The 1212-nt window shown below is 43.3% G+C and overlaps 1 pseudogene; it reads left to right on the top strand.

The window, feature by feature from the left end:
• The first annotated feature begins 847 nt into the window (after positions 1–847).
• LOC124799844 lies at positions 848–964 on the top strand (annotated as a pseudogene).
• The last annotated feature ends 248 nt before the right edge of the window (positions 965–1212 follow it).

The following is a 1212-nucleotide window of genomic DNA, read 5'->3' as shown; positions in this document are numbered from 1 at the left end:
TCTCGTCCTTGTACCTACTTGATCCTCTGCTCCCTTCACTACTTCATCCCTCAAAGCTACCCATTCTTCTTCTACTGTGTTTCTTTCCCCAATTCGTGACAATTGTTCCCTTATGCTCTCCCTGAAACTCTGTACAACCTCTGGTTTAGTCAGTTTTCCAGGTCCCATCTCCTTAAATTCCCTCATTTTGCAGTTTCTTCAGTTTTAATCTACAGTTCCTAACCCATAGATTGTGGTCAGGGTCCACATCTGGCCCTGGAAATGTCTTACAGTTGAAAACCTGGTTGCTAAATCTCTGTCCTACCATTATATAATCTATCTGTTACCTTCCAGTATCTCCAGGATTCTTCCATGCTCACCACACAGTGCCAAAAAAAAAAAAAAAAACGAAAATATATATTATTAAGTTTCGTAATTGCCTTACTTTCAAATTTTTTTTCAAACACCTTATATACAATAAAAATCCGAATTAATATAAAGGAGGTTTTGGCAGTATCGCCGAATTGGGCAAAGCCTGAAAGAGGAGCCAAAATCTGCATCTTGAGACAATACCCAAGGCTTCCCCCAGATTAGGACATATAGCCAGTTCTTATTCATATTTAGTAATTGTGAAGTATCACCTGTTCGTTAGTTTATGATAAGTCTGAATGTTCTTGATAGCACTAACATGTAATAATAACTTTGTTATTATGTGTTACGATTGACTAACAACCATCCCCATACCTGGTTTACACTAATTACCAACTAAGCCCACTGTTGTTCACAACATCGCTACTAAGCGTAGCTTGTCAATATTAAGTGTCCTAAGGTTTTTTTACGCTATTTTGACGAGCGCCTTAATGTTGAAGGCAACGGCCTTGCCGCAGTGGATACGCCGGTTCCCGTGCGATCACCGAAGTTAAGCGCTGTCGGGCGTGGCCGGCACTTGGATGGGCAACCATCGAGCCGCCATGTGCTGTTGCCATTTTTCGGGGTGCACTCGGCCTCGTGATGCCAACTGAGGAGCTACTCGACCGAATAGTAACGGCTCCGGTCAAAGAAAACCATCATCACGACCGGGAGAGCGGTGTGCTAACCACACGCCCCTCCTATCCGCATCCTCACTTGAGGATAACACGACGGTCGGATGGTCCCGATGGGCCACTTGTGGTCTGCAGACGGAGTATTTAATGTTGACAATTACAATTAGTAGCAATGTTTTTGTGCTCGAAA

This window comes from Schistocerca piceifrons, chromosome 5, assembly GCF_021461385.2.
Source record: "Schistocerca piceifrons isolate TAMUIC-IGC-003096 chromosome 5, iqSchPice1.1, whole genome shotgun sequence".
Taxonomy (NCBI): domain Eukaryota; kingdom Metazoa; phylum Arthropoda; class Insecta; order Orthoptera; family Acrididae; genus Schistocerca; species Schistocerca piceifrons.
This window is presented reverse-complemented; position numbering and strand designations above follow the sequence as displayed.